At 39.2% G+C, this 25,683-nt stretch overlaps 1 long non-coding RNA gene across 1 annotated transcript in view; it reads left to right on the forward strand.

Moving 5' to 3' along the window:
• The window catches only part of LOC105854406, a 57,454-nt gene extending 34,396 nt beyond the window's left edge, over positions 1-23,058 (forward strand). Inside the window, exons 3-4 of the long non-coding RNA XR_001146088.1 lie at positions 20,857-20,932; positions 22,990-23,058. This is a non-coding gene — a long non-coding RNA (uncharacterized LOC105854406). The remainder of the gene's footprint in view (positions 1-20,856; positions 20,933-22,989) is intronic.
• The last annotated feature ends 2,625 nt before the right edge of the window (positions 23,059-25,683 follow it).

Raw genomic sequence — 25,683 nt, forward strand, 5'->3', positions numbered from 1 at the left:
TTCTTGGAGTTTCTAAGAAGATTGTATGTAATACAGGACTTATAAGAGAGCTGACACCATTAAGAAATTTAAACTTCTCTTTCAAAGATATTTTATTCACCTCATTTTTTGTCTCCTAATGCCAAAATTAATCCCAATGAACAATCCATTTTCTGAAGAAAATGCTTTTTTTTGTTTTCCATCCCCTCAGGGGGATGTCTAAAAACTCCTTTATGCTAGTAAGTGCTGAGTGGTCAGGATGCAAAACAATGTTTCAGAATGCTTTCATTAATCTTGCTTTTATCTTCCTCCAAAAATCAGATTTAAATCTCTCTGCACAAACCTTGATTATTTTGTTATATAATTTCCAGTATCATTTCTCAGCAACAGCTATTGAGAAATGCTTGTACATTTATTATTTTATGATTTTTATAGCCATCCTAAAGTTGGTGACAACTATTACTTCGTCCCTTTTGTAGCACGGGGAAGACAAGAGGAAGCATGAACGTGGCAGGACCACGGGCAGAGCATGGTCTCCATGCACTGCCTTGTTTTACTGATCCCCTCCATACAAAGCTCAGTTTCTGAGGTTACACGGCAAATCCACAGGGACCAGGGGTGACCCCATTGGTGAGCCTTCACCTGCGAGCTTCAGCATACAGGACAACAGCCCAAAGCAGACACATGGAAACAGAAAGGTCTGACTCCTAGTCTGATTCTTCTACCTGTGTGAGTACTGGCTCTAAGGAATATAGGAACTCTCGCCTCCCTTGCTTTGCATTCACATGTCAGCAACACCACGCTAGTTATACTCCATATGCAAATCCAATCATGTCCTTCCCCTGTACTTTGTCAAATGGCCCCTCTGCTGGGCAGTCCCAACCCCCACCCCATGCTTCACTTGGCCAAACCTTGACCTGGACACAGTTGAAGCTGGTATATAATTTCCGGGAGTGGCAGTGTCTCCCTCCACACCAGGCTTAGGGCCCTTTGGGCAGGGACCATGGCTAATTTGCTCATTACTGAGTCCCAACACAATTACTGGAATCTGACACACAGTAGGTGCTAAAGGAAACAGCACCATCAGCTGAATCTTCTATTGTTTCTTTACTTTATAATATGCTATATTATCTGGTCTATACCAGTAGTTTGCAACACTGTATATGACTTAGGGAGTTTTCTTATGACATATATTAGTATATCTGAAAAGGTGTTTTTGAGTCATATATGATATTGTAAATCAATCTCATCTTAACAAAACAAAATATTAAAAACAAATAAGATGTATGTTATTACACCAGGCCCACCACCACAGCACTCACAAGCCAGATGGGGAGGATGTGTTGGAGAACAAATGGGCCATGTCTCAGTCCGTCCTTATAATGCTCATAATAAAACACACAACACTTGGACCTCCCAGGTGGGTCACTGGTTAAGTCTCAGCACAAGCATCACTACAGCCTGAGAACCTGAGTTCAGTTCCCAGTCAGGGAGCTGACCCACAGGGCACAGCAGACCTCTCCTGTCTCCCTGCTGCTCCCCTCAGCAGTGTGTTTCAGTAGATCCACGTATTCTGCTCCACCCCAACCCCCCCCCACCGCCCCGTCTCTGGTGAATCCTCCACCCCTCTAGACCTCTGGGCTACCTCCCAGCTCTCCGACACAAAAATAAGTAAAAATTAAAATGAAACAGCACCAACAGTCCTGTCCATGCAATTACCACTTCTCCATGTAGACTGAGAATTCCTGAAGGGGATTGTCGTTTCTTTTGTAAATGTGGCAATGAACACAGCACCTGATGTTACCAATTTCTGTCTCTCTCCCCCTGAGCTAGGAGACATGTGCATATATGTACATACAACAGAGAACCATGCCAGGCACTAACACGTATGTCAGCTGTGAGAGTGTCCAGCTGGAATCTGTCTTATTTGCTGCTACATCACAGCATCTTGACTTGTCTCTGAGACATCATAAGTACTTAACATTTGAGTCGACTGGAAAAGGTCTTAAGAGAACTTAATTTCTTTGGACCAAAGTTTCAGTACATTGTACAGTCTTGAACTTCACACCACAGATAAGTCCGTCTAGCATATAACATCGTTTTGAAAAACACACAGCATAATGAGTGTGAGATAAAACAGCCAATTAGAGGCTCATTTTCTTAGTACATTTTCCCCTCTGACTTCAAGCGAATTATGATGGGAACGATTCTCATGCATGACCACACAATCTGAGGTTTTGCATTTTCCTTCTTTGTTAACCCTAGACCCTGTTATTGAAATGGAAACCAAAGCTGACATTTTGCAAGGTTTTTTTTTTCTTCTTTTTTTTTCTTTTTTATAGTCTAAAGGTTAATGAGCTGTGGTGTGGTTTAGTGCTGCGTGTGCTAAGCTTGCACCTAATATGTTAAGTTGGGCGTGATTCAAGCCTTCCAAGGAAAGTGGTCTCCAGCTTCACAGAGGGGAGGGGCAGACACACGGCCAGAGGCCCCACCACTGTGTGGTGTTACTGGGGAGGAAGGCGGGTCTGGTCAGCCGGCGCTGCGCGGCGGGACATTATACACGGGCTGTTCTCACGGGGAACATAAATATCCCACATTCCATTTCGAGAGGTGCTGGGTTATAGGTTATTGACCAGTTTAGGGATTTATAGCTGAAGTCAGTAATTATTAAGGAAAAATGGCTTGACAATTTTATTATAGTGGAGGTCTGCTGGAAAAGTTAAATATTGATTTACCTAAAACTAACTTGATCTTAATAATCGTAGGTATGCCTGTGTGTATATATATGAAAACTATAACATAATGAATTTGAAATAAAATAAACAGAAGCTAATTGTCAGATATATTTTATATATAGCTATATACATCCATGAACAGGTATTGTTTATATAGCTATGTTCTTTTATATATGTGCTCCAGCTATACAGTTCTATACATTGCCACACTTTGCTTTCATTTCATAGAGAAGTGTTATATGAATCCATCCACGTGTGACGTGAGTAACTACACTACATATTGCCTCATAAGAATATAGAGATTATTGCATGGAGCCTAAGTATAAATATTTTCTAAATAATTCTTCCCACCTCTCCAACCAGATTGTTGTTAATGTGTTTCAGATTTAGAGAAACAGGAAAGGGAAGAACAGAATAGTCTTGGGGAATAAGCTCTTTTCTACCTCACAATCATTCTGTTTCATCCAAAATAAACCCACACAAATATCAACCTTAAAATCTAAACAAATGAGTTACCTCAAATATCTTTAAAATCTACAGATTTTCAGAAAGTAAGATGAGAGATTTTTATCTCATCTGGATTCTGATGCCTAATCCCAAAGAACTCATACATCACATCAGTTAGTTCTAGTAATTAGATGTTTTATTGTGGTATAGAATATCCTAAAAAAGCTTTCAGAGAAGATGTCCATCATGTGCCCCTGAGAAAGTCTTGAGTGAGTTTTACCTGTGAATTTTGGATTTCTGTCCATTTAAATTTTGCAAGCAACAACCAAGCGTATTCATCCTCCAGATGAGTTACTGGGTCATAGCCCCAACTTGAGGCCTATATTCCCCTTCAGATACCTGTAGATAAAAATTCTAACATAGAAAAATAGAGGATTTTTTTCAGGGTCCTATCTTAGTAAAGGGGACCCCAGCCATATGGACATTTGGGGGGATTTCTACAAAGTATTTAACTCTTTGATTACAAAAACCTTGGAAGAGATCCCAGCAGAAAACCGATCTTTTCTCTGCCTGCCCTTCCTAAATCCTTTCTCTGATATGGAGCAAGAAAAACTTGAAAGTGGAATAGAGAATGTGGTTGTTATTAACACACCTTTGGAAATGATGTAGTTAGAGAAAAGGCCAAGCAGAACGACAGCAGACTTCTGCCTCACAGATCCCTTTGCACGACAAAGACACATGTCTTCCAAATGCACTACACTTGCATTTCATACAGAAAATAGGTACTGAGTCCAACATTACTTTTTGGGGGTGCATTCCCCCCCCCCATTAGCCTATCCAGAAGGCAGTCCGCTGATGTACTTCTACTGTGGTTCTTCGAAAGCAGTGTATTTCTATGCTACACCGTCCATCAAGGCAAGTGCCGTGATGTTCCAATTTAAACTAATTTTGATGAAAACCTCAATTTTAAAGAATGCTTAACATGGGAGTCTTCACAGCAAGATGGGTTGAGCTGTAGAAGGATTTTATGGCAAGGCTCTCCCTGACCCCACCAGTACATATGAATCCTGGGAAGATGGTGATGGTGTGTCTTTGTGTTCTGTTGGGCTCACACAGTGGTGGAAATGTTAAGGGGAAGGATGTCCTAAAGGAACTCTGCAGAGTCTTGTGGACTCCACCCCTACTCCAGCTTTCTGGACTCTACCCCCTACTCCTGTGTTTGGAAACTACATCTCCCAGCAGCACCAGGGAGAGAACTGCGAGGACCCAAGGGCGGAACTAGCAGGCATTCTGGGACATTTGGGGGATAAATAGGGTGTGATTGCATCTTTCGCACTCATTCGCTTGGGAAGCAGCTCTCTGGACCGCATGACTTGGTGTGCTCAGTCAGCCTAGCCATAAGGTATTCCAGCTACTTTGTATCCCACTCTCTTTCCCTGGGTTGTTTCCTCTTCCTTTCCCCTTTTGTAATAAACCCATTATTGACCTGTTTGTATACGCCTGCAGTATAACTGTTCACACTGGGCTACCCTGTCACAGAAACACAATGACAGGGGTGGGTATACAGACAAGAAGGCAGAGGGGAGGAGATCTCAGAGGTCGGCATTCCTCCTGTATCAGAGAACATGTTACCAGGATCTGACCTGGAGGCGCAGCAGCTGAGCTCTGATTCTACTAATTAGACTGTTAGCTAAATAACCATGACTAACCAGACGTTTAACTGTGTCCAGAGTTTTAAGGAAATGCATGTGGTTTTGGATTTTTTTCAAAGGGTTCTGTTTGCAGATAAGATACTCACCAAGGGTTGGGGGGATTGATTAAAAGATATCAAAATCAGGGTACTCACCTGCTGGATACATTTCCCACCCGCTCCCATACCAAATTATCTGCTTCATTATTGAGTGGTAACTGTGAACATTTCAGCAACTTCTCTTTTAGCTTTGGTGGGATATGGACATAAACATCTAGCTCTCCAAGCCTCACTGACAATGGCTAGGTCATATAGGGCCTCCCTGAGGGGTTAGCCTCAGCACTGTGAAGTTGTCCACAGCTTGAGTTTTATCCCCAGCCAGAGAGTGACCCACAGGATACAGCAGATCTCTCCTGTCTTCCCACTGCTCCCCTCAGTAGGGATTTCAGTAAATCTGCTTGTTCTGCTCCCCACTCTGTCTTTGGTATACCCTTTTACCTTCCATATCTCAGGCCTGCATCCCAGCTCTTGTATGCATAAATAAATAAATAAATAAAATAATAATAATAAAATAAGTCAGGCCCTCCCTGGTGACACAACAGGTGAAGACGCAGAAATGCATGCTAGCTGCAGCTGCTTCAATGTAAGTTCAATCCCCAGCCTGGGGATTGACCCACATGGCGCAGCAGACCTCTCCTGACCCACCCGCTGCTCCCCTCAGCAGTGTACTTCATTGATCTGCCTGTTCTGCTCCCCACTCTGTCTCTGGTGAGTCCTCTCACGGTCCCTGAACTTCTGGCCTGTACCCCATTTCTGTATGCATAAATAAGTAAATCTTTAAAAAAGATAGGTTATACCTATCACAAATACCTTACTTGTGAGCCTCTGTACAAGGTTTAGGGAGCAATGGCAATATTGACTAGTACTCACAAAACTAATTTGTGGTTTTTTTTTATTTTAAAGAAAATCAACTATCTGGAGATAAAATTTTACATAAGTAAAACAAAAATTTTACATTAAGTTGCAAAAACAATGGAAGTTTCTATTTTCTATATATTTTGCTAACTAAATGCTGGTGTCAAAAACAGTGAAAACTTTACAAAGGAGATGTTTGTTATGCTCAGAAATATTAGCTTTCAGCAACACAATCTAGATAGACACATCATTTTAGTAAATACAAATAAATACATTTTCTCTGATTTTTTTTTCTTTTTTAAAGATTTATTTATGTATGCAGAACTGGGGTACAGGCAAGAGGTGTGGGGCAGTGAGAGGGTTCACCAGAGAGAGAGTGGGGAGCAGAGCAGGCAGATCCACGAAGTACACTGCTGAGGGGAGCAGCGGGTGGGTCAGGAGAGGTCTTCTGCACCCTATGGGTCACCTCCGGGACGGGGATCGAACTCACGCTGAAACGGCTGATGCTTGCAGTGCTGAGGTTTAACCCGCTGTGCCACCAGGGAGGGCCATCGGATTTTTTTTTTTTTTCTAATTTAGAAATACAGCCTTTCAATTGGGGAGCCCCTGTACATGTTTTGGACAAGAAACCCTTTCTTCTCTAATTGTATTCTAGAACAGTTTCTACTCAAGAATTACTTGTAGAAATTTGCCAAGTCACATAAAGAATGAATCAATGCAATCCATTCATGACACAGATACTGTTTCCCAAGATCTTCAGCATTTACTGTGGTAAATGGCATAGCTAACACAAAGGAAAAATGGGTCAGAAATAAGAAGCACAAAGACTAGAACTCATGTTTTTTTTTTTTTTACAGCTCAAGATCACCATAGGATAGAATAGTGGTTTCAACTGAACTGAAACTTCATAACCACAGCATCTAAAATTCCCCTAATAGGGCTGGTAAAAGCTTCCTGCAATACTTCCCTCTGTGGGGACGTAAACCAATCTCCTCTTCATTGTTCAGACTGATATTTTTTCCTGTCGAAAGAAAAGAAAGACTTGAAATCATTTCACCAGACAAGAGATTAAAAAAAAAAATGTTTAAATAGTGACAGGTCAATCATTGTGTGTGTGTGTATCTTGAACTGTATCTTTAATTATTTCCTTAGAAAAACAAGTGAAAAGATGCATACTATATGATGAAAAAATGGCAGAGGAAGTAGTATGGTTTTCAGTTCCCGGCCATGTGCTGCTGTTGAGTGTCTTTTGTCTCAATAATTTCCTGAACCTGGGTGGAATATACCACTTTCATAATATTACTTGAGCCTTCTCTCTTCTCGGTCCTCTTTTAGGTTAATCATTGGGGGGATCACCAGATGGGAAGAACCCTTTCAAGTCCATTACTCTTTTCCTATCCCTTCAACACCTTCTGAAGCCCAGTGGGGTTTTCACAAGCTCTAATGTTACCGTGTGGCTTCAGCAAGCCCTTTGAATTATGCTCAGGAAGGGAATCATATTCTCTTCCCAGTTCTCCTAGGAATTCACCTTTCCTTCCTAAGAATATTCTCAAAAAAAAAAAAAAATCCAAAGTAGTATTCCTGGTGAATTAAATAAAACAATCATTACATTTTTTAAGTCTAGTTGGTGGGCAAGAGGCAAAACACTCTACTAAAAGTCTTAGGTGTGCACTCATATAAAAACATAAATAAATAACAGGTACAAACTAACCCAACTCTGTAAAAGAACCTGGGCCTCAAGACTATTCTTCTTTCCTTGATTGTCATAATGTTTAAAATAGAGAAAGAATAAAGTGTTTTTTTTTTTTTCACTTATCTTTCTATAAGATTGAGGGTGATAACACTTGCTTTTAGTACACTCTTGTCTAATAGGCAAAGGTCAACTAAATATACAGTGTTGACCATGGAAACTGGTTATTTTCTGTTTTCTGTTATGTTTTTTTCCTTCCTTTCCTTCTCTGCTCTGATTTCTATCCCAAGGTATGTGTTCCACAGAGTTTATCACTCTTTTCCTTTGACCTCCAACTTCCAATCAGCATGCTTGAAATTGAGAAATTCCTTTCTAAAGTCTAGCAGATAGAACATCTGTTAAGGTGATGAAATGTAACAAAGTTATAAAATAAATTTATAAAGAAAAATTCTTTAACATGCTTCATTTTCCATATCCCATATCTCTCTTCTTTCACCTGGATGCTTCGTGTATTTGTCTTCAAGGCCACTGGTTTGATCATCTATTTGGACTACTCATCGTCCATAGCTTTCACTAGAATACTTGACCTCATTTATCAAGTAGTTTACATCTTTGATCTGTGTTATTTTCTAAATTAAAGATTCACTTTCTACTTGAGGTTTATTAATTTTATTTCTCAGCTCAAACATGTTTCTCTGAGTTTTGCTGTATCTCTCAATTATTTTTCTGAATACTCATTTCTTTGAATGGTCTTTATACATTTTCTTTTATCACTTTGATTATCCTTATTATGGCAATACTTTCTCTATGATAGGGAGATGCAGTCTTCTATGCCTTTGTTTTAGGATTCTGGGGAGTTCTCATCTGTGATATCCCATTCCTTTGAGGTCTTGAGTTGCAGCATGTTACACTTTTTTATATGTGTCCATTTCTTCTACTTCCTATTTTTTAAATGTCTGTAACCATGACTTCAAAAGTTGAAATAGTTTTACTTTTCCTACATGTCATTTTCCCTTCATTTGATTTTGTTTGATGCTTTTGGCCCTTGCCCGGTCCCGTAGGTACTGAGACCTACTTGTGGTCAGCAGTGTTGGGGCGGGACCTTGCTCTCTAGGTCCCTGTTCCCCTGTCCAGTTGCTTGTGCAAATGTACTGGGCAGCGGTGCTGGCTTAGTTCTGTGGCACCAATATTCCACCTCTCTTAGGTTCAAGATTAGAGACTTAGTAGTCTATATCCTGTCACCTAATAAGGTTGGCATTAGTCCCAAGGGATGTAGAAGGGAGAGTACAGTCCATAATGTTTTCTCTACTATTTTCTTTCCAGGGACCCAGGCATCGTGGAGTGCCCCTGGCCTTCCCTTGCACTGGTCTCCTTCAAGGGTGTGTGCCTCCACACTGTATCTGTTCTCCCCATTCCAGTAGCCCTGGGGGAGCCAACCTGCTTTCTTTGTCAACTGCCCCAGATCACAGCTGTTCCCTCTACCCACCTCTCGCTTGTGAAGCATGCATCGCCGCTAGATCCCCTCTGTTGGAGTCTGCACAGATCTCTGGTGTCTGAGGGCTGTTCCATTTCTACCCCTCATTGTGGGAGTCTCAAGGCAGTGTCTCTCAGATTAACCATTAGCTGTGACTCTTGAGAGAGAAGCAAGGGACCTCCTCTATTGCTATTGATGTCTTTCAGTTCACCTTTAAGAGAAGGCCAGGTCACCTGTGCCCAAAGTGACATGTGGCATCTCTTAGGCCCCCAGTGTGACTTTTCTCACTGCTGCTGCCACTTGCTTTTTGTTTCATATTTATTTATGTCACACACACACACATGTTTGGGTTTGGCTACACAAATGTGCATTTTAAAATTTCCGAATGCATCTATAAAGGGGTCTATTATTCATGGTATCAGCTAAAGGTAGAGAGGCTCATGGTGTTTGGGTCATGGTTTGGGTGTAGTTTAACAGTCACTGCTAGGTCAACTAAGTTGCAGGTTCAAATCATCTTCCTTTTCCTGTATATGAGCATCATTGCTTATAAGTGAAGCAGTATAATTCCATAAGTAAACAAATGAGTAGGTAAATAGGTGGATAAAAACTTTAAAACTATTTTTATAGAATAAGGGAAAATCATCTGAAAAAGCTAACATCTGAAAAAAATATTGTGCCCGCAAGTGAAGGAACTATGACCCTGTGACTTTGTGAAAATTGACCACAGGGTCAATTTGACTTTATTCATGCATTTATTTTTATTCAGAACTTTATAACATGGTTGATGATTCAGAAATAAAGGACCACACCTCAAATGTATGTCCTCAGGTCACATCCACCACCAAGGCACCCTCAGTACTCTCCCACCGTTCAGTGTATCTCTCCTCACTGTCACTGTCATTCCTCTCTTTTGTATTCTGGATTGCACCATCAGTTTGTACGATATATATATATATATATATATATATATATATATATATATATATATATTGATTTGGTTTTATCTGATGAGAGGGTCAGTTTTAATCCAAGCAATTTTGCAGCCTTTATAGTTTTAGGAAAAGTAAGAAGGTACTATGTGAGGAACATAATGGCTAAACAAGGTCAATATGTTTGCATAATGAAAAGAATATTTCGTAAAGTCAGGCATTCCCCAAGGGGGGCTTGTTCCCCAAGGAGAGTCACAGTGACAGGGATTCAGTCCAAGTGACCAAAAGCAACATCAAAATATATTCACTTTACATGACAATCCCTTCAATCACCCATAATTAGAGCCATAAGCAATGTTAAGGCTTGAGCCCTAGATTGTAATACATAGTTTTAAATATATAACTCATACAGTGACATATGTATATAATATAAATAATATAATGTGAAATTTAATTTTACATTGTTTAAATTATAAAACAGAAACAGGAGAAATTAATGCCACACATATATAGTTTAATTTCTTTCAAATTTAAGAAGTGCACTCTTGGAAACTTGTTTAATTCAGGTCCTTTACCTTTATTTTGTAAGGAAGTGAGCATATAATCCTCGGACTATCCAGCACACATTTATTTTTCCAATAACTCATTTCCCTTCTAAATACAGCGGTCACTTCGATTTTTCTTTTCTTTTCCACAAAGATAAAGCTTCTAGTCTGTTGCTTGGATCTTTCACATTGGCAGCTTCTCCTTTTTGCTACCAAACAAATCCTGAACCTTCTGGGAAGAAATAATGGTTGAAGACAGTTCTCTGTAGTTAGAAGGCAGAAAAGGAAATCTAGAAACTCTTAAAGGGAGACACCTTTTACCACACAACAGTAAAATAACGCCAACACCAGAAGAACGTACTAAGAAGGCACTAAATCTGTATTTTAGACTTTGTGTGGACACTATTCTAAGCCTTATGAATTGCCATTTTAATTAGTCCATAATGATTGAATATGGCGCTTACATATGATTCAATGCAACAAGGTATACATGGAAAAATAATTCACATCTTTGATTTGGCAGTTAAGTGGAGAGAAACAGTAGGCAAATAAGCATCTCCTCATCCAGTTACCTGTCTTGCATCCAGTACTGGATAATTCTCTGTTTCTTCATGTGCTATCACTTGGGCTTCTCGAGAAATGTTTAGATTACTTGTTATCATTGGTAAGTGAGGTCTTATCAGAAATGTTCCATTGTGTCTCCATTCAAGGCAGAGACCACTCTTGCAACTCATTTTGTCAAGACACTCTGTGAGCACTTCTTGATTTTTCTGGAAACCTACATAGATCCCATTGATCTCCCTGCTTTTCTGATATTCTCATATTTTCTACCTTCTAGCACCTCCTTTTGAAGTATTTCCTACAACCTTTTCATGGTTTTTAAAAACAAAACATGGTGTGTTCTGTCGCCTATGTTGACTAGTTGATCATTTCTTGCTGCATTTTTAGTTTATTTATTCCATAAGAGTGGGGCAATGTTTTAATGTCAGTGCATGATGAGAGTACCTAAGCCAAGAAATGAAAACAAATGATGTCATGAATTTTATTGTTTGGAATAAAAAGGTTGATTGTAGTTTGCAACTTAAAAATGGTTAATAATAGCAAGTGTAGTCTTTGGAAATGTGTGTAAAACTTCTTTCACACATACCTAATAATCTAGAGCGATCATTCCAAAAGGGGGAAAAATTACCTTCATCGTGGGTTTCCAACAAAACAAGCAGAAGTGGATTAACGTAATTGCTTAATCAACAACATTCAGGCAAAAGCTTCCAAGTGTGTAGAATTAATCATCTTATTGTAAGATTCATTAAAAAGTAATGGGAACAGTGAGAGCATTGCACAGCTGGGAATAATTTTGTTCCATTAAAAATAAAAATAAATACATCTTGGAAAACACTATTTTGACAACATTTTTGCACTATGCATGTTTCAAAACCAAGGAGTTTGTTCTCTCTTGCAGTGCCTCATACTGTCACCCTGTCGCTAGGGTGTGAATGACATGTATCTCGGGGATGAGTCTTGTCAGTAACAACCCTCTCCCCTAAGTCCTTAGTCCTGCCGAATGGCCATTAAAAGTATGGTCATTAAAAGCTTTTAATTTTATTATACTTTACTCCATAAGGATTATATTTTCGATATATCTGTTTACAGTTTTTAGATCCTGAAATTTACTTTGCAGTTTATGAACTATAGGCTTAAAAATTATGTATGGTATTTATTTTCCAAATATATTTGAGAGTCAAAAAATGAAGTTCTGCTCATTGGAAATATGAAGGGAGGACATTCACAATATTACAAGGGGCTCAGTCATCAAATCTTCTGACATTTAAATGATCATTATTAACTCTAGTTTCCTAAAGATGCTCGAGCGTGATGTTATTCCTTGTGGAAGCTCTTCTGATATTCTTGAAGATTCATCATTGCTTTGGGATATACTGGGTAGCTGCAATTAAACTTTCAAATTGACAGACACATTTCACTGTTCCAACTAATTCTGAATCACTGTTTTGTTCCCTCTTGTGCATAATCAGTAGTCATTGTTGGGGGTGGGGGGCAGAAATCTTTGGGTTTTAACCAGTCATCAGATTGAATCTCCTAGTGGGCTATGACATTGAAAAAGCAGAGTAGACATTGATGTCAAAATTGATGATCACGTCCAAACTCCATTTTTAGCCTCTTTGGTAAGCTACGTGTGGTCTTAGAGGTGATAGTATGACTAGCAACAAAAATTGGCAATTACTAAGTTTAGTAAGTATTCAGGTGCTGAAATACCTGAAAAAGGTTTGCCTTTACCATCATTTTATTGCCATGTACAACCTTTAAAAAATGTCATTTTATCCACAATAATTCATCGCAAACCCTTAGTGTACAAATCGCATTCAACAAAACTCAAACTTGAAAAGGAGATAATCACCATCTTTTGTTCCACAAACATTTCCCATGAGAATTTCTCCACCCCTACCAATTGGTTTATCAAAATATCCCTCTGACATAAAAGGGAAAAAGTCTTTTAGGGGAATAGCGATTTTCCATATTGTTTTATTATCAATGAGTCTTCAAAGTTGATTTGATTTGCACAGCAGCAGTGTTGAACTCTAGCTAGAATCACCTGAGAAATACTAACAACCATTTTCTTGGTGCCTCTCCCAGAACAATTGCAGCAGCACTTACAATTACAACTTGTCAACCAGAAACTATAGATTTGTTTCATCTACCGCAGGTGATTCTGGGTAGAAATCAAGTTTGAAAACCACTGCTTTATGGCAATAGAATTTTATATACCAATCACCTTTTATTTACCAGCATTTTACCACAATGTTTTGGCAGAAACCAGATCTTAGCCAGGATGAAAAGATATTGATGATCTGTTTCTACATCTTTCATTTCTAATAATTTCCTTGTGTGTGTGTGTGTGTGTGTGTGTGTATACAATAGGCAGAAACAAAACAGATGAAGGACTTACTGCATGTTCTGGTAGAGATGTTAACCTGTTAACCATATAACTACTTAGGGTTCACTTCTCAAGCCCATGGAGCTTCTCCTTTAGTAGGCTGTGTTAAATATTACAGAAGACTTATGTGGAGTCTCAGCTATTAGTTAAAAGTCACTTTATTTTCAAAGCTAAGAAATGGGCTCTTAAAGTAATAGTGGACCAATATAAATGTCATTTTTGGATTCCTAAAAAAATGGGTAACAGGCCCTCCCTGGTGGCGCAGCGGGTTAAAGCACTACACTAAGAAACTAAAGCCACTTCCGCATGAGTTCGATCCCCGCCTGCCCCGGAGGTGACCCACATGGCGTGGCAGACCTCTCCTTACCCGCCCGCTGCTCCCCTCAGCAGTGTACTTCGTCGATCTGCCTGTTCTGCTCCCCGCTCTGTCTCTGGTGAATCCTCTCACCCTCCGCATCTCTGGCCTGTACCCCAGTTCTGTACAAATAAATAAATAAAATCTTTAAAAAAAAATTGGGTAACAATACAACACATTGATAATCCTATAGGACTTGTTAAAACATTTACATAATGTATGTGAATCTTGGTTCATGTAATGAGGCACAATAACTTCTTCATTTAAGTGTTAAATAGAAAAACAATGCAATTTTATGAAGATAAAAAATCAACCTCAGGCTCAATTATACAGTATCATATGAATACCTTTTAATACCAAATATCTGAAAGCAAATATTATGTCAGTAAATATAAATTGTATGCTTACCAAAAGCAAGAAGCAAATATTATAGCTTGAGGCTATAGTTTACTTGCAAAACGCATGTGTGTTTGAGAGAAATTAAATCAGGCTGAGGTTTCCAAGATGGAGTTGCTAAACTGATATGCCCTTATGTTCAGGCGAAATAGAAATTTTCAGAAGGGATTTCTTTTTCATTATTTTCAAGTTACATATATGTGAATTGTATTTCCATTTGTGTGCTTGAAGACTTTTTGCTGTTCAAAGCTACTGCCCTCATTCCTAGCAGGATATTAATAATTCCTTATTATTAGCATGTTTGCATTATGACCTAATTTTAGTAAGTCCTTGCATGCTTCCAGCACTTTGTGGTTTATCAAGTGTTTTCATATACATCTTATTTCCTTGATTGCAACGTGTACCTTGTATTCACATCTTAATATTTCTAAAATAATGTGATTAATCTTAAAATCAATATCTGACTTAATGTGAAAAAAAAGGTATTTTTTTATTCAAAAGATTTTTCCAAGACATATTTAGATCCATGACATGTTAAAATCAAAGGAATGTGGTATAAATTCAGCTGGTTTTAAAGACAAGATTATGGAGTTGACAAGATTCTACTTCCCTCATTTAAAGCAGCAAGGAAATGACATCATCTTTTCACTCTTCCAACTCAAGTCTTTGGATTCAAGATTTCAAGAGCATCTCCCAACCAAGGGTACCGCTGCTAAAGTTATTATAAGCCAAAAGTTGCCTTTAACAAGAGAAAAACAAAGACTCCAATCTGTCTCAGAAAAGAAACATACAGACAAAAGTAGAACCAGGGAATTACATGTTTTTCTCTAGCAAGCCTCTCCAAAAGGAAACAGAGTATGTTTCATCTCAAGTGTCCCTTAGGCTGGGGCACCCTTCCCACACACGCCACACTCTGCTGTTCCTCTGGAGACTCAAGCAAAGAGAGCTCCGTCTTTTCCATTTCTTTGTTTGCTGAAGAACCCGCCCTACCTAATACCCCATGATAATCTTTGGCCCGTGAAACACGCCAGGCTCTTCCTGTTTCTCTCAACTTGGTGGTGACAGCTTCCAGCTGGACACCTGATCAATCATACCTGTCACTGGCCTCGGTGTCCAGCGCGTGATGGCTTTTGTTTGTTTGTTTTCTTAGCTTGCTCCACTGCCTCACTGGCCGGTTTCCTTGCATGTTCATTAAAAGCCAAATGTGAAAATAGCGAACTCCACCATCTGGGAAAAAGCGAAAAGGTCTGGCACATCTCACTGGCCTTGATTCTCTCAAAGCTCCAGGAGGCTGAAGACATTTTCACCGCTGCAGATGTGTTTTGGCTGCAGTTGGTCATGATGGAGGAGAAGTGGTTTTTGGTGGTGTATTATTTTTGACCCAGGTCTTTTGATCATTTTAGCATGAATAGTAGGATAAAATGTAGGCTATCTTTACGATTTCTCCTGCAATAAAGGATTTGTCTACACTGCCAATCCCCATGGACAAGTGACTCTTTTTAAGACGGTTTCAAAATGGAAGGGTCTGTCTGAGGCTCCTGGGAGGAAAGTATTACAGTTTATATTTATTTACTCAGGGTTCTCTGGGTGATGTGACATGAAACACTCCTCTAGTTTGCTTTGCCTTTTTTTTTTTTTAAGTCTCAGAATATAAAGTTTAGCAGCAAGCAAGATCTATAAAGCCTTATCAGTTCGAGTGAGAATAACAGGTCAGCGCTGTAATCTTCCCTAAAATGTACAGGATCTTACCTTTATAATGCTTCTTTAGGAAGGAAGCCTGACAGAGCTGGGAGTAACTCCCCTTTGCTTTCCTTTCTCACTTGTTTATAGATCAAACCAAGTCACCAACTAAAGCGCATTTTTTTTTTTTAATTTCCTCAGGGCTGCTACAGTGTTCTACTTGTTTTGATTCCTGCAGAAACAAAGGATAGAGACAGTGTCTCTCCAGTTTCCTTAGATTTTGAAAACTGAGAAGGATATGTGAAGAGTAAATGGAAAATGGAATCAGAGAACAGCTCTTCTGGAATTGCCCAAATTTATAGACACAGAACAGATACACACAGGGAGGACCCACCTCTTAGGGAATCCCTCTGGAGAAACAGACTTTCACAGACCCCTCATCTCATTCCAATCCTGAAAATGGAATTTTATGGCAAGGAGGGTGTGTCTAAGCACAGGAGAACTCAAAACTCCAGGGAGACAAACGGAGCATCACAGGAAACACTTCTTAGGAGGCTTCTCCTGCAAAATCCTGCAGCTTTCAAAGGCACCCAGCTGAGCGATGAGGCAAGCTCAGACCATGTCCTTCCTGCCATAACTGAAAAAAGAAAATTGAATTATAAGCACATGCGATTTCTTCTCAGAGCCAGGTCAGTCTTTGGAAAAAGCACAGAAATAAAGCTGAATTCCTCCGCTCTTCCTGCCCAGTTGCTATCATTATTTACAAAGTGGGGTTCTTCTCCAGACCAAGTTTATTCTGGAGCATAACTCAATACACTGCTGTTGTTGTGGACATTGTGTGTGTGTGGGAGGGGTGGCAGGTGTGTAGGTAATAGGCCACCAACAGGATTAAAATGTTGGATTATTTGACAAAAGATGGTTGCCTGTGTATTATGGTTGGAACCTATTATAATTGCACAATACATTGTGTCATGTTGCATAAAAATTGAACAGTCTGAGCACAGGAGATACAGTCTCAGCACTATGAAGCTACCCATAGCCACTGTAGCACGAGTTTGATCCCCGGCCAGGGAGTGGACCCACATGGCACAGCAGACCTCTCCTGTCCCCCTGCTGATCCCTTCAGCAGTGTATTTTAGTAGATCCACCTGTTCTGCTCCCTGCTCTCTCTCTGGTTAATCCTCTCACCCCCTGCACCACACCTCTGTCCTGTACCCCAGTTCTTGTATGCATAAATAAATAAATAAATAAAATAGATCTTTTAAAAAATGGACATTTCTTTTTTTTTTTTAAAGATTTATTTATTTATTTATACAGAACTGGAGTACAGGCCAGAGTGCGGAGGGTGAGAGGATTCACCAGAGATAGAGTGGGGAGCAGAACAGGCAGATGATCAAAGTATACTGCTGAGGGGAGCAGCTGGCGGGTCAGGAGAGGTCTGTGTCGCCATGTGGATCTCCTCCGGGGCAGGTGGGGATTGAACTCATGCAGCAGAAGTGGCTTAAGCTTCTTAGTGCTGTGCTTTAACCTGCTGCGCCACCAGGGAGGGCCCCCCCCCCAAAATGGACATTTTTATCGTTATTATTAATGATTGAAACTTCCCTCACATAAGAAAACGAGTTATATTTTCATAATTCCTATAGGAATTCATACTCTTGCATTTAAGCATTTCTATAATTATCAGAATTTATATCCATCAGTAGTAGAACTTGGAAAGGAGATTGAAAATCTGATAAGCTAGAAGTATTCAGGGTTTTCCAATGACGATTGAGCTACACCTGCCTAGAACTCCTTTCTAATTGGTCAGTTCACTATTACCTAATCAAAATCACCTGTAAATTAACATGTTACCTGAGTTAATTGCACAGATACCAAGAGATACAATAAAAAATAGATGTATTGGCCCTCCCTGTTGGCGCAGTGGGTTAAAGCACTGCACTAAGAAGCTAAACCCACTTCCACATGAGTTCAATCCCCTTCTGCCCCAGAGGAGATCCACATGGCGCGGCAGACCTCTCCTGACCCGCCCGCTGCTCCCCTCAGCAGTGTACTTTGTAGAGCTGCCTGTTCTGCTCCCCACTCTGTCTCTGGTGAAGCCTCTCGCCACCCCTGAGCCTCTGGCCTGTGCCCCAGTTCCATACGAATAAATAAATAAATCTTTTTTTTTTTTTTAAAGATGTATTTATGCGTAGAAGAACTGAGGTGTAGGCCAGAGGTATGGGGTTAAGAGGATTTACAAGAGACAGAGTGGGGAGCAGAACAGGCAAATAGACTGAAATCCACTGCTGAGGGGAGCAGCAGGGTGACAGGAGAAGTCTGCTGTGTCCTGTGGGTCAGCTTCCTGGATCAGGATCCAACTGTTGCTGCAGTGGCTTCTGGTAGTTTCATAATACTGCGATTTAGCTCCTATGCCCTCAGGGAGGCCATGATGGAGAATTGTATCCCCATCCCTATTAGCTACATGAAGTTCAGCAATGAGAACAAGTTTGTAGTTTTGAGAACTTGTGTCAACGATTTACACGTATGGTGCATGAAAATCTTTCCACAAAGTCACCTGGCATTGTGGTTTGCCTACTGCCTTTTGCGGAGGTAGTCTGAGTCTGCTTTTGAGCCCTGGGATTTAGTCTTTCCTCTGAGTCTGTTTTCTCATATATGAATGTAGATTTAAAAACAACACTTACATCTTAGGATTTATATTTATTAAATATGTCTGCTCTCATATGATATAAAGGATGTTTCTCTTGTACAGCTGAAAAGCACAGAATGTCTTTCATCACTGCACACTCCCAGCCTACAGATGTACAGTTGAGTGACAAGAAGTTTCAGAAAGATAGAGACTTGCCAGGTGTTGCTCAGGGTCTGGTAGATTCACTCCAGAACTGACCTCCTTGATTGCAGCACTAAAATGCCAACTCAACATTCCTTTCATGGATGAGGTAGCTAGTTAGTGCAAGCACCAACTCAAACTTGGAGGATGTGAAGATTAAGGCTTATCTCAACATCCACTGTAGAAGGCACAACCGTGGCCACTATCTTCAAAGTGGACCCAATTATTTATGTTCTCCCACCTCTCCAGCTCCTCCTCTTCATTTGAATGTTTTTCTCATTACAAAATAATGTGCTGATCACAAGGAGTGGGGGGGACATGAAACTAGGCTAGTTGTGATAGAATGTGAAACACAGTCATTCACAGTCCAGGTATCAAAATGAGGAAGTCCATATCTCAGCAGGATTTGTTCCACACCTTACACACCCAGCTATGAATTTTAAATGTTAGAAGCAAAGACCTAGAAAATTCAATGACTTCTACCTTTCTTATAAAGCTGCATTGGTGTGATCATGTGAGGGATGAATTAGCATAACAATGGCTTGTTACATGGTGTTGTGAAAGGTGTATATCACTTTGCCAGGTGTGTACACATTTCAGGAGGCTAGAGGCTGATCCAAAGAACTTCCCTACAATTACACCTTACAAAATTGTCTCTGGTCTTCTCCAAAGGAAGAAGTCCATGGAGTCATCATGGGAGTGAAATGCAATTGGACCAAATAAAGATGACAAGAGTCCATGCACTCTGTCTAGACACAGAAACAGACAGAGATCTTACTATTCTAACATGACATTCATGCTCAGTAAGGCAGGTGGCAACAAGAGTCTACATGTTAAATAAAATAGCAGCAGCATCAGAGACCGTAGAGTAATATCAGCATAGGTGAGCATGATGGGGCACAATTAGATAGAGTTTCCTGCTTATGCTTAATGTTTCAGAAGAAAGTCACAACGACCCATGCAAGATGGGTCGTGTGGTAGTGATAATATAATGAGATATTTCTTCCAAAATCAGCTCACATTTAAGCTAAGTGAAAGGCATCATCATGAACATTCCTCCCAGCTTCTTAGAGAAAGGATATGTACATATGTGGTCGTTTATAAAACTTTTCTCTGAACACATTTAGATTTGGTTTTGTTTTGAACATGATTTTATCCTCCAAATTCTCAGCCAGCCAAATCTGTGCTTTATCGCCTTGCTTTAGTATAAAGCTTGAGCAAGACCTTTCAAAACAACTTCCTGTCTGGCTTGTTTAAAACATACCTCCTCAGTGTCTCTGAGCTAAGCCGCAGGGAGCATATGAAGTCAACAAGTATAAGGTGAAAATAAATAACCATCTAGTTTGAACAAACCACTTGCCTTCAGTCATTATTTTCTGGCTTTGCTTCAATTGTGCCCAACAAAGTTCTTTAGCTATCTTATCATCACACTCCTTGAAGGTCACCCTTTAAAGATTACCTTGTTTTGAAGTCCTAAACACCATGCATGTGAAAATGACCCAGGTATTATCATATATTGATGATTCATGATGTCCTTCTAGAAATGAAAATGCAGGCATCTAATCAATAAAATAATTTTGAGTCTTTGAACTGATTCCAGGTCAATTTTTCTTGGCAGTTTTTTGGCTTCTTGAATTACATTGACCCAAACCATGAATAATGATCTAAAATTGCACAATATACACAAACCATCTGTTGGGTAGGAACAGGAGGGTGATGTCATGAGGCCACTTCTAATCTCGATTGAATGTCCTGCCAGTGCTGATGTCACTGGTTTGGTAACATATTGGCAGACTCCAATTTGTTCAGGATGAGTGGGTTCAAGAAGGAAATTGTATCAGAGTGGGCAGAAGCATCTCAGTTTTTCTGGATTGCATGTAGATGGGCTACAAAGAAGAGGCAAGAGCTGGCATTGGAAAGACTAGCCTTACTTTACTGTAATGTGATTGGGACCATACTTCACAAGATGTCAGTCCCTGCCTCTGTCCCTGGCAGGATGCAAAGAAAGATATTGTACAAGTTGTCAGGGGAATCAAATACAACTGGGCCAAATAAAGATGACAAGAGGACTTTAAGTATCCAGAAAAAATAATCTGGAAGTCATGCTGAAGGAGTCTATACCATAGATGGACAATGTATAAAGTACAAGTTACTGATGTGTGTGTGTGTGTGTGTGTTTAATAGAAGATACATAAAGTAACCTCTTATTTTTGCTCAGCTCTAATAGATTGATCTTTTTTTCAGGTGCCACAACAATAGTGGTTGAACACTATGGAGAAGTTTTCGAGGAATCAGAAACTACAATGAAAACGACTAAAGAGTGAGATGATACTATCATTCTATAATAAGATAGCCAAACACTTGGGGCATTGTTGGAGAGATTGTAGTAAAAGAACATGAAGAATATGCACAGATAGGATTTATGGCTTCAGAAACTACTGCCTGGACACTAAAATCTTTTGTAGTTTTAGGGAGTTAGCAGGAAAAGCCACATTTAATGTTATTTTATAAAGTTTGCATTTTTGTCTGAATTTCGGCTACACAAAAAAGTATGTTGTAGCTTTAAAATTGTATATAGAGACAACAAAGAAAGGGTCAGACACAGATAAAATTGAAAATCAACCCTTGTAAGGTGACTAGATCAGACACTCATGAGGAGAGGGAGGAGGAAGGAAGAGGGAGGAGGAGGGGAGGGGGAGGGGCAAGGATAGATTTTGGTGGTGAGAGCAGCACAATGGACTGCCGTGGAGGAGTGGGTGTGCTGTGGTGGAGACAGCTGTGGTGACCGCATCTGAGGGGATAAATCAAAATATTAACAAGGAGGTCAAAATATTAACAAGGAGGTCAAACAGAGGTACTTCATTAATAAAAATAAATAAATATTGGTCCTCCCTGGTGGTGCAGCGGGTATTAAAGCACAGCACTGAGGAGCTAAAGCCACTTCCGCATGAGTTCGATTCCCGCCTGCCCCGGAGGTGACCACATGGCGCGGCAGACGATTCCTGACCCTTCTGCTGCTCCCCTTGGCAGTGCGCTTCATCGATCTGCCTGTTCTGCTCCCCACTCTGTCTCTGGTGAAGCCTCTCGCCGCCCCTGAGCCTCTGGCCTGTACCTCAGTTTTGTATGCACAAATAAATAAAAAATAAAAATAAAAATAAAAATAAAAAATAAAATAAATGAATAAATAAATAAATAAATAAAACAAGTACAAAGAAACAGTGGCACAGGGCTCGATTTTCAAATGAACTTTCTTGAATGAATCAAGTTGCGCTGATTTATGGTTTATGGGTTTCTGTTACGAATTTTGAAGTTACATTTAATGAATAGCCGAGGTAGGTTAAAGTATATACTTGCTCTATGATCAAAGTCAAGGGCACTTACAGATGCTGATGCCAATTATGAGTGGAATGAAAAAACGTAATGACACAGTAAACAACTGGGACTTTAGGGTCAACTCAGATGTGAATAAAAACATGGCTAATTTAAAATTAGACACATGTCATATTTTGACAGATTTTATCACTCACATAAAGTAAAGCAAGCATTTGATAATAAGTAACCAGGTGAGAACGTTTTGAAACAGTTTATCTAGAGGCCCCATTCTAGTCGGGTGATATTTTTTTAAGTGATTAGGAAAGGGTATTAGATGGTTTCATTGTAGGTATCATATATAAGATTTAAATTTTAAATTTTCCTTCAGTTTTCACTGCAAAAGGTTGATATCCATACAGTGACATAAATTACATTTAATGTCATTTTAAGGTAATGTAGTTTTCCATTAGGTACAGTAAAAAGAAAGTTTGCACGTCTGAGAAAAGAAAGAAAAACAGATTCCACTCACATATCCCCATTTTTGGGAAAGATTAGAGTCAATTAGTAATTGCAGAATTTTCTCACAATAAAACATATTCATATAAACTTTGGAGAGTAGAATTTGAAGGGCTTGAAGCATTTTACTGTGAAACTATAGACCCAAAACATATCTACATTATGAGATTAAGAAGAATTGCTAAACAATTGTAAACTAATACCAAGAGCCAGAGGGGATCGTCAAGGAAAGAGTTTTCTTGATTGCAGACTAGTTAAGCAATCTAATTAAAATGACTGCTTTTAAAATATGTGCAATTTTGCCAGTGGGAAGTGTGTTTTCTCGTGATAGATAGAAACGTTGATGAGTCCCAGCCAGGAAGCCATTACCGTGACAAAAGGTCACTGGGCTTCATTACAGCAAGCACATGTGTAACTTCCATGCCTTCCCCAACAGTGAAATTTTTTGCAACTCACTAGAGTTTACCTCCTGATACACAACATCCTCCTGATACAGAGACTGTGGAACATGTTGGGCTACATAATCTCTATCTTCTCTTTGCTCTAAAGGGCTGGGTGCATGCTGTGAGGCAGGGGTCACTTGCTGGTGGTGATGAAGTCAGAGACCCGGCGAGAAGGTGAGTTGCATGTGTAAAATGTCCATACCCCATTTTGAAGCGTACACAGACCTTTAAATGCTTCACTTATCTCATATTGTAAACTCCAACTCGAGAAGAAATATTCACCAGACAGGTCATAAATCATGCCCAAAGACAGGTGCAATAAATACCAATGTCAAAAAGTTACAAAGTAAAATTATATTGTTTTGACAAGTCTTCCAGATGCGCTGACAACCGAACCAGGGAATGGTCTCTCTTCTGATAGTCTCCATCACCGGTACATGGGTGGGAGAGGGACCCCAAGCCACCATAGGACCAGTTTCCAGAATTTTCATGCTTGTCAACCTCATTGTCTCTACCAAGACAGAGAAGTCATTGCATTTTAAAATGTTATCTGGGCAAAAAGCATTTAGAACAAAGTCAATTCAAAGTGGCCATAATGACTCTCATGGAAAACTAGTCTATGAATCCAACTGTTGTAAATATATATACATTTATAACATAATTCCCACAAAATACATTTCTATCTAATATAAATTAAATGAATGATACATTCAGTACATTTATATTTAATATCAAATACAATTCTATACACCCATAGATGAGTAAATATTGATTCCATCTTTATCAATAGTAAATGTAAAATGATCAGTGATTCTTTTATAAATATATTACTTAGCCCCTATTTATCATTTAGGGAAATCTGAATTTCAATACACTTCAATGGAAATTATTTTATATGAGATGTGGTTGGTTGTTCTTCTATCCTTTTGACTAGTTAAATTTCACTTCAAATGACTCTTGCATTCTCATTTTCTCTATAACAAATTAGCCTTCATCAAGATTTTATTTAAATGACAGAAATCACAGTATTCTATGTTCATTCATATGAGTGAGAGAATGTTCCATACTTTACCCCACACCCACAGTTATGCATTTATTTTTCAGTCACAGTCCCATGAGAGGTGCCAATGTTATTCATGTAGTGATGGGCCTAAATTTGCATTTATGTTCCTGCTATTGTTATATCTAGCTATTAGAAATGTATTTAGGATCACAATAGTTCATCAAATAGTTCAATTTTCTTAAACAGTTTAGTCTCAAATAAATAATTAGGATAAATTTGTTAGCATTTTAAGAGATAAGAATTATGGATTAAATTACATGTTCTTGCATCGACATGTTAAGTTTGTCCCTGAATGATTCAAATGTACGTTTATTTTTATAACCATCTGTGTCGGTTAGGTGGCCTTATCTCATCCATCCTAATTTTCAGATATTTATTTATATTCAAGTGGCTTTGAATTCAACTGTTGAGTAGAGCATAGTTACTGAGAAAGTTTGAATTTGGGCTAGACCTGACAAAATATGAAAGACAAGCACACCCCCACCTTAAAGCATTTTATTAGGATGCATTTATGTTGACATGGGACCTCATTTCTGTCTTCTAATTTTGTTGCCAGTCTACAATCACACTAAACCAAGATTGGAAGTTTTAAAACAGTTTATAAACTTCCAACATGCAGGTTGTAAAACAAGTCCACTCAAAAGTCATTTCTGTAACACCTCTAGAAATGGCTCTGTGTTGGTAATTTGGTTCCATATCCCTTGGTTCAAATGACACTTCTTTGTCTTTTATGAAAGAAAAAACTGACTTACTCTCTTCTTTATGTTTCAGAGTCCAAAGGGGGGTTTCAGTTACATTATTTTGCATTTATTCCTTGGTCGGTTGAACATGCCTCTATCAAAAAAGTAATAATTATTATTATTATTTTGCTGAGTTGTATGTGGTCACTTAGACTTATGACTGAGGGAAGCAGAAGTTGGGCGTGGAAGGCCTGGTAGCAGTATCCCATAAACCTGGCCAATGTGTAGCCCTGGACAGAATGTCAGCCATAAATGAACGCACTTGGAGGGCAAAGGTCATGGTATGTAATTAGCACAGGCCATTTAAAGAAGAATAAGAAAATAATGTTTTACAAGCTGGTAGAAAGAGAAGCAAATAATCATTTAAATGTTCCAATTGTGAGTTCCGTTGTGTGTGTGGTTTATTTTATAAGTAACTTTCTTTACTGGCAAAAGGCATGGTGATACTAAAAAAAAGTAAGCACCAAAAAACACAGGCCTGGCTTTAAGATAACTTACATGACTTTATTTCCAGCTCTGTACTTGTTTCCCTAATTCTAAAACTCTTTCTGGCATTGGGCAAATGAAAGTGGAATGAAAGAAAATACGAAAATCTCTTTATGATATGGAAAGCTTTGGGTCAGTTTGTACACGGAAAAGGGATGTAAACTCTGGTCTGTAAAAATGAGGCATTGGTAAAGGAAGCTGAAAAGCTTTTCTCTGGGTAGTTCAGCCACCTAATTCTTAAGTAGTCCATTCCTGTCACTCTTGGGGATATTCAGTTGCCCATTTCATTGAAAATAAATGAAATGAATTTTTAGCTGTCCATTTAGAGTTGCAATTGACTTACGTTTAATGGAGGAAGTGACTTCTGTTCAATATACAGGTAAGTTTAAGTTCATACCTAAAGATCATGGCTTGTAACAGGTTACTCATGGAGTGATGTACTGGGTTGACGTTGACATTCCATGTAGAATAAAACATCTGTTGTCTTCTTCTGAAATTGTCTTCAGCAGTC

The sequence above is a fragment of the Condylura cristata genome, unplaced genomic scaffold (assembly GCF_000260355.1).
Source record: "Condylura cristata isolate star-nosed mole 26May11 unplaced genomic scaffold, ConCri1.0 scaffold00038, whole genome shotgun sequence".
Lineage (NCBI taxonomy): Eukaryota > Metazoa > Chordata > Mammalia > Eulipotyphla > Talpidae > Condylura > Condylura cristata.